Source organism: Simochromis diagramma, unplaced genomic scaffold (genome assembly GCF_900408965.1).
Source record: "Simochromis diagramma unplaced genomic scaffold, fSimDia1.1 OVJJ01000683.1, whole genome shotgun sequence".
Lineage (NCBI taxonomy): Eukaryota > Metazoa > Chordata > Actinopteri > Cichliformes > Cichlidae > Simochromis > Simochromis diagramma.
The window spans coordinates 1,772,823-1,780,204 of NW_024387158.1; the positions used below are offsets into that span (position 1 = coordinate 1,772,823).

The window sequence follows — 7,382 nt, forward strand, 5'->3', positions numbered from 1 at the left end:
TGCTTGGTTTCAACGTAACTTTATTCTTTCATGAGTTATTTACAAGTTTCTCTTTGTTCACAGCCATTGACATGTCGAAGAGGTTAACACGTGAGAAGCGGATTGAAATTGTGTTGATATCTGGTGGACGCAGTAACCGGGTCATTGCAGCAGATTTCAATGCAAGACACCCTACGAGACCACCCATCTCCCATGCTAGAGTTAGCAAACTGCTTGCTAAGTTTCTCTAGCAGATCAGTACATGAAGGAACCTTTTAAATACAAGCGCGCTCATGCTCACACGGGTGCTCACACACACAAACTACACCCTTTTTGGCTCCTACCTCAAAGCACACTGTGCGCTGTCGATCTTACGTGCTGCACAATAATGTTTAATATTTAGTATTTACTGTTATATTCCCATAGATCATCGTGATGTTGTTTATTATATTGCTCTTTTTTTCTTCTGTTTGTTTTCTCTTTTTTTTTCTCAACATGTGATTGATATATGTATTTTTTGTCTGCTTATTTTGTTGGTTTTTGTTTTTTGCCCTTTATCCCCGTCCCTCTTCCCCGCTGTTTTTCTTTCCCTCTTTCTTTCTCCCTTTTCTTTTCCCCAGTCAAGTCTGTCCCGTATTTAGCAAGTGAAAATAAAATAAACAATAAAAGGTGAATCAAATAGACCATTACGGCAAGGCTGGGATGGTCCATTTGGTAAAGTAAATCCATTGGGGATCTTTCTTTCATCTTTCTTAGACAATAATTCTGATGGCAAAAGAGCCAAACGGGACAGGCAAAAAAAAAAAAAAAAAAGTTGCGTGAAACTGGTTCAGTGTTGGATTTGCCAAAATGTGGATGCAAGAAAACTGTCACTATTGAAGAAAGATCAGTGGCTGTCCTAGTTTCATTCAGCAAGAACCCACAGCGTAGCACTCGCCGAATGTCACTGGAGAGTGGCATTAGTCAAACATCCCTTCGGCGGATATTAGCTACTCACAAATGGCACCCTTACAAACTCCAGCTACTGCAGCATCTCAACGAGGATGACCCAGATCGGAGCACAGAATTTGCAGAATGGGCAAAATAAATGGTGAAGTTAACAAACAAAACCACCACTATTGGTCTGACACTAACCCACATTGGATGGATCCCTCAAAGACTGTTGGAACAACAAAAGTGATGGTTTGGTGTGGTATATGGGGTACAACGATAGCGGTCCATTCTTCATCAATGGAAACCTCAAGGCCACTGGATATTTGAAATTGCTACATGATGATGTGTTTCCCTCTTTATGCACTGAAGCTGGCACGTTCCCTGAGTTTTTCCAGCAAGATGGTGCACCACCACATTATGGGTGCCAGGTCCGAGCATTCCTAGATGAACAGTTTCCTGGAAAGTGGATTGGTCATCGTGGGTCAGTTGAATGGCCCCCATGTCTCCCGATCTGACCCCCTTAGACTTTTATCTTTGGGGTCATCTGAAGGCAATTGTCTATGGTGTGAAGATACGAGATGTGCAGCACCTGAAACTACGGATACTGGATGCCTGTGCTGGCATTTCTCCTGCGGTGTTGCTATCAGTGTGTGAAGAGTGGGAGAAGAGGGTTGCATTGACAATCCAGCACAATGGGCAGCACATTGAACACATTTTATAAGTGGTCAGGAACTTGTAAATAACTCATGAAAGAATAAAGATACGTGGAAACCAAGCACACCATTGTTTTTCTTGTGACATTACCAATAAGTTTGATGTGTCACATGGCCCTCTTCCTATTGAAAAAACAAAAGTTGTATCCAACATGGCCGACTTCTAAATGGCCACCATGGTCACCACCCATCTTGAGGAGTTTGCCCCCTCACATATACTAATGTGCCACAAACAGGACTTTAATATCACCAACCATTCCCATTTTATTACGGTGTATCCATATAAATGGCCCACCCTGTATTATTCCTTTATGTTCAGTATTATCTGCAAAACTTTTCTTTAAAGTATCTTTATTTTGCCTTCATTTATATGAAGTGAATTTTTAAATGTATGTCAGTACTTAAATTTCAGCAACTTTCACTTATTTGGAATTTTTTGTCGTACACGTTAATTTAAATAACAATATATACAGTTTGCACATTTCTGATCTAAATAACAAGCACATACAAAAGCAGATACAGTTCAAAAACACATTGTGCAATTCACTCTGTGAGCAGTAAACACATACATACCAGCATCGAACCCCAGCCCATCAAACATCCTGAACAAAGAGCAATATTTAAAGCTGCACTAATCAATATTTTTGTATTAACACTGAATCAAATGAGCCTCACTTGAATGACAAACACAATGCGAATGATCATTGGTTTGGTTTAATAGAGCTCATCTATATATACGGTATGTCAGCACAAGTTTCTAGGAAAGACAAAACAAAATCCCGCAATGAGGCCTTTTTTCTATATTTTTGTCCACCAGAGAGCACTGAGGAGCTTATGTTATTAACTGTGGTATGGTCTAGTTCAGGGGTGGGCAATCTCAGTCCACGAGGGCCGGTGTCCTGCAGGTTTTAGATGTGTTCTCGAACCAACACAGCTGATTTAAAAGGCTAAATTAGCTCCTCAACATGTCCTGAAGTTCTCCAGAGGCCTGGTAACGAACTAATCATGTGATTCAGGTGAGATTTAAAACCTGCAGGGACACCGGCCCTCGTGGAGTGAGATTGGGGACCCCTGGTCTAGTTGATAACTTAATAAAAAAAGATTTTATGACATAATTTAACATAAAATTATGTATAAAAAAACTGTAAAGTGATTGTCAGATGAAACACTGGCAGTGGTCATTACAATCAAAATAAATATTTTCCACATATACAAAAGTTGAATTTATAAAACATTGCTCTAGTAATAATTAAAGAGGAAATAGTATATAAAATAAGAAAAATTAGCATGTCTACTACCTTAACATGAAAATACTTCCACCTGTGAAAATACATACACAATTTCTATATTAGTTTATTTTCATTACATAACTTTTTGAAACAGAGCATTTTGTGCTTTAATACTAGAATTAGATACTTTTTTTTTTTAAAAAGTGGGCCATTTAGCAACTAAAGCATTTTTTCAGGAGTGGATAGACATCAACAAAAAAAAGACATAAAGAAGAAAGTGACTTAAGATCAGTGTCAGTGTTGCTTCATATCTCATGGATATTTGTATTTAGCACATTAACAGCTTGTTTCTGCTGCCACCAAGTGGTCAAAAGTCTATCAGTTCCACCACAACTTTACTTATTGTCTTCAAAGTTAATGTTTGTTTCCCGTGTAATAACAACGCTTTATCACCTTCTAAACAAGAGTGTTCTAGTTTAATTCAGTCCTTCCATTTGTCCATTACTAACAGACATATTTCTCTCGCTAACTCACCAGTGCTTTTGGTTCAGTCTTCACCTGGAAGGTTCCCCAGCAGCTCCAGCTGTGGGTTTGCTCAGTCAATCCCTTGTATCAAACAAGAAAGGATTCTTTTTATAAAAGAAAAAACAGAACTCAGACACGAGAAGAGATTTTAAGCCAGACCAGCTGGCTTAGAAGAAGGGGTACCCAGAACTGGGCAGTGTTTGGATCTGAGCTCTCTCTCTGCACTGAGCAGCAGATACCCCACACACTCAAACACCGCCCACTCCATTCCACCACCACACACAGTTGTACACACACACACACACACACACCCAGTGACCCCCTATGTCTGAGCCAGCTGAGTGTATGTATCTGAAGGAGCAGGCTCACCTGTTGTTATCACTCATGGTATATTTAGATTTGCCACAGATGCTACCAGTGTGTGTGTGTGTGTGTGTGTGTGTGTGTGTGTGTGTGTGTGTGTGTGTGTGTGTGTGTGTGCTACAGAGACAGAAATGTGTTGCTGACACTCAGAAGCCTACATGGGCCGTGGTGTAAGAACCCTGGATTACTTCCCATAGACCATCGGCTCTACACATTACAGAGATAGAGAGAGTGATCAGACCTGTGAGCATGTCGTAGATATCAGCACTCCAAGCATCTGCAGCAGAGGATTAGGTCAGCTGTCCACTCCTGTCACTTCTGAGCAGAGGGAGGAAAGGGGACAAGCGTGTTCAGTTGAATTCCTTAGTCTATGAAACCATCAGACAAGGGTGCAGGCTGAGTGTCTGAAAACCCCAAAGACAACAGCCCTACTTGTTTCTAGAATGGAGACAACTATTCCAAAGCAGATTAATTGTAATTGAAATTTTAGATGGAAATTAGAGCTATCATAAAATCACACATTTACTAGTTGGTTCCATTACATTTAAAAACAACCACTGGTGATAAGAATTTGAATACTATAAAATCAATTAAAATATTATATGTACTCCTATTTTTCAACAGCCTGTCACACACACAATGTTAAACAGGCTGAATGATAACAATAGTGGTGACTAACATCATGGCAGGAACTCAGGGTTTGAGCTACACATTAGCATATACAACACTGGCCTAAATAATATTGTTTGGTACTACCATTAACATTAATAACTTTGTGATTGCTTTTGTAGTGAGTTAATGACTGCAATTTCATCAAACAATGCGGTTTCTCTTTCTTATGAGTTTGGAGTTCTGTCCGGTCAACTTTGCTGCATTTGTTGAGTGTGAGCATAAAGTTTAAACTTATATACTTGAAAATTCAACAGGCTGCTTATGTTGTCCCTGATATCCTTAATAAACACTAATGACCCAGGGATCTTGAAAGTCACACATCCCCATGCGTCACATTGCCTCTCAGTGTTTTACATGTGCTGTAATGTCTAATTAGAATCAGAATGAGAATCAATACTTTATTAATCTCTAAGGAAATTATGTGACTACAGTTCCTCTAAGACAATAAGAACAGTAACAGACTGAAGTAAATTAAATAATAGAATATATATCCAATATATGTACAACATATAAAAAAAGTAGAAAAAGGTACAATATAAAGCGCCTTGAGGCGACTGTTGTTGTTGACACTGTATAAAATTAAACTGAATTGAGTATAAGTTCCATATATAAGTTACAAAATAAGTTATAAGAAATAGCTCTAATATATACAAATAGCTCAATTACAATAATACAGAATATATATGACTGACATTTTACTGCAAACTGTACAACTTTGCTACTTGTTATTTTCACTTTAGAGGATGTGCGAAAGGGTGTAACTATTGCAGTGTGTACTGTACATTAGATAGAGCTGTTGAACAGGGAAACTAGTGGAGATCGATCAGTGGTGCCACTCAGTATGTCACTGAACATGCTCCTGTGACTGGCCAGCAGGTCATGGAGTGGGTGAGAGGTATTCTCCAGCATTGTCTTTATCTTGGACAACATCCACCTCTGACACCATATTAAGGGTGTCCAACTCTATCCCCACAACGTTACTGGCCCTGCGGATCAGTTTATTGAGCCTGTTGGCATCTGCGACCCTCGACCTGCTGCCCCAGCATGCAGCGGCATAGAGAATGGAACTGGCCACAAGAGACTCAGAGAAAATCCTGAACATTGTCCAAAAGATGTTAAGAGACCTCAACCATCTCAAAAAAACTATTCTATTCTAAAAAAAAGAAGCAAAAAATAAAAAAACAAACCCACAATTTTGTTGTACATGTACAGTGTCCCGCCTCTCGCCCTATGACAGCTGGGATAGGCTCCAGCGCCCCCCGCAACCCTGAAAAGGAGAAGCGGAAGCGAATGGATGGATGTACAGTGACACTAAAAGGCTATTCTATTCTATTCTATTCTATTCTAAAATAGAGGTAGCCTAGTTTATTGTCAGTGTGTACTCAAGATATTTATAGTCCTCCACATCAACCTCTTGGATTGAAAAAGGGGTCCACAATCAATTCTTTGATCTTTGTCATGTCGAGCTGCAGATGATTCAGCTCACACCACGTGATAAAGCAGTTAACCACAACCCAGTAGTCAGTACCAAAGGTCTGTAATCTTGGGGGCCACTGGGACGTGGTGTCAGGAATGACTCAGATTCATCATGAACAGTTTATGAAAGACTCCACAAAGCTGGGGGCAAAGGCCTTAAGGACACGGGGACTCACCTCTTTTGTTCCAGCAGACTTGCCTGAGTGGAATCTTCTCATTTGTCTCTGAACTTGTTCATGAATGAAAGTAAAAGGTGGGGAAGGAGTGTCAGGACTTTCACAGGAGGCTATGGTGCAATGTGGAGAGAGAGTGGTGTGGCTGTGGATTGCAGGCTAACTACAGGTAAGGCTGTAGGGGTAAGGCTACCTCCTCTTTGTTTCCCACTCTGAAGGCCCCATTCCTGTCATTCAGGAGTGATTTGATGTCCTCTGTCACCCACGGCTTGTTATTTGGGTAACAATGGACAGTCCAAGCTAGGAAAACGGAGTCGATGTAGAAGGTTATGTACTCAGTGATACACTCAGTAAGCCCATTAATGTCCTTAAGGTGAGGTTCACAGAGTGTCTCCCAGTCTGCAACCTCAAAACAGCTCTGCTGTTCTGCTAAGACCTCCTCTGACCACCTCCTAATACTCCTAGTGGTCACAGGCTCCCTCCCCACAATAGGCACATAGCAAGGGTACACCCCTGCTATGTACAGATAATGTACAGATAATCCTAAAAATGTTATTACTGGAGGCAAGTTTTATTTTTGTCCAACTACAACTTTTCTGTTTGCTTTATTGCAAAGTATGTGCCACTATAATAGAAAAGTCACTCCATCACTTTGCCAAATTCCAATAAAATGATCAAATGTATGGAAACTACAATGTTGTTACGAGGATTTTTTTTTCTTTCAGTGCCATTGAGGGTCCACAGCAGTGTGGCTGGGTGAAGCTGGGATGTCGAGAGATGAAGTTACTGTGAAATCCATGAGCGTGTGAAAACAAATCCATCTTCACCCAGCTGCCAAGCATAGACCACAATCCACTGCGTGTGTCAAGACATTCCCTCTTCATGTCTGTGTCTGTGTTTTCCTCCAGCTCCTCCATCAGCATTAGCCATTTCTTTTATCTTATACAATACAATTTATGAAATACTTTATTGCAAAGAATTGCTGAACCACATAATACTTGTGACACTACTGTATGTAAAGTCATTAGTCTCAGAATCATACTCACTGTTTTAAAATCCAGTACGTGATTTATTAATAAGAGGTGGTTGTGGTGGAGGTGAATATATAAAGCATGCACAGCACAGATATTGTCTAACTCTCCACAGTTCCATCACAGTTCCAAAAGAGTTGAGGTGAGTAGCAATGATTTTAGAATCTTATAAATCAATCTTTTATTCACAAAATAACAGAAAAAAATCAAATTCTGGCTTCTCATTGTCCCATTTTTGGTTTCATGATGCTCCAAATGTTGTCAGTTGATGAAAGGTCTGAACTGCAG

General features: G+C 40.0%; 1 protein-coding gene across 2 annotated transcripts in view; it reads right to left on the bottom strand.

Annotated features, from left to right (window-relative positions):
- The window catches only part of mef2ca (myocyte enhancer factor 2ca), a 38,721-nt gene extending 35,112 nt beyond the window's left edge, over window positions 1–3,609 (bottom strand). Inside the window, exon 1 of one of the 2 annotated variants that reach the window (XM_040048783.1) lies at window positions 3,389–3,609. The gene's annotated coding sequence lies outside the window, so the exon portion shown is untranslated. The remainder of the gene's footprint in view (window positions 1–3,388) is intronic. The other variant, XM_040048786.1, reaches the window with a different exon arrangement.
- Between the last annotated feature and the right edge of the window lie 3,773 nt (window positions 3,610–7,382).